Below are 481 nucleotides of genomic sequence, written 5' to 3' on the forward strand. Positions count from 1 at the left end.
CGCTAGGAAAGCTATTGTTTACAGTCCAAAGACTAAAATGCTTTTGAAAGGATGTACTTTTTGCCCCAACACTTCGATTTGAGAGAATTGTGGGTTGGGGGGTACTAAACCCAATGTAATAAAGGTAAAGCCGATGTCCGTGACATAACAATTAAAATAGCGCTGTACTTGTTAAGGGGCCAAATTAAGGGCAATACTTGTTAAGGGTAGGGTCTCACACGCCAATACTTGTTAAGGGGTGCATTTTCAGAACATGGAAAATAATTGTATAGGGTGCTTTTCGAAACCCCATGGACGTAGATGGTATCCACTTGTCAATGGAAGTGACCCCTCTGAGGAGCGCATTCAACACATAGGCCCGAATTCACAAAGGTGGTTTTGAAAACCCATGGTTGAGTCCATGGTTTATGCAGATTTCCTGTATGAATTACGCTTAATTTAGCGCGTATCGGGCGCTTGTATAAAAATGTCCAATGCTGAT

The sequence above is a fragment of the Lytechinus pictus genome, chromosome 3 (genome assembly GCF_037042905.1).
Source record: "Lytechinus pictus isolate F3 Inbred chromosome 3, Lp3.0, whole genome shotgun sequence".
Lineage (NCBI taxonomy): Eukaryota > Metazoa > Echinodermata > Echinoidea > Temnopleuroida > Toxopneustidae > Lytechinus > Lytechinus pictus.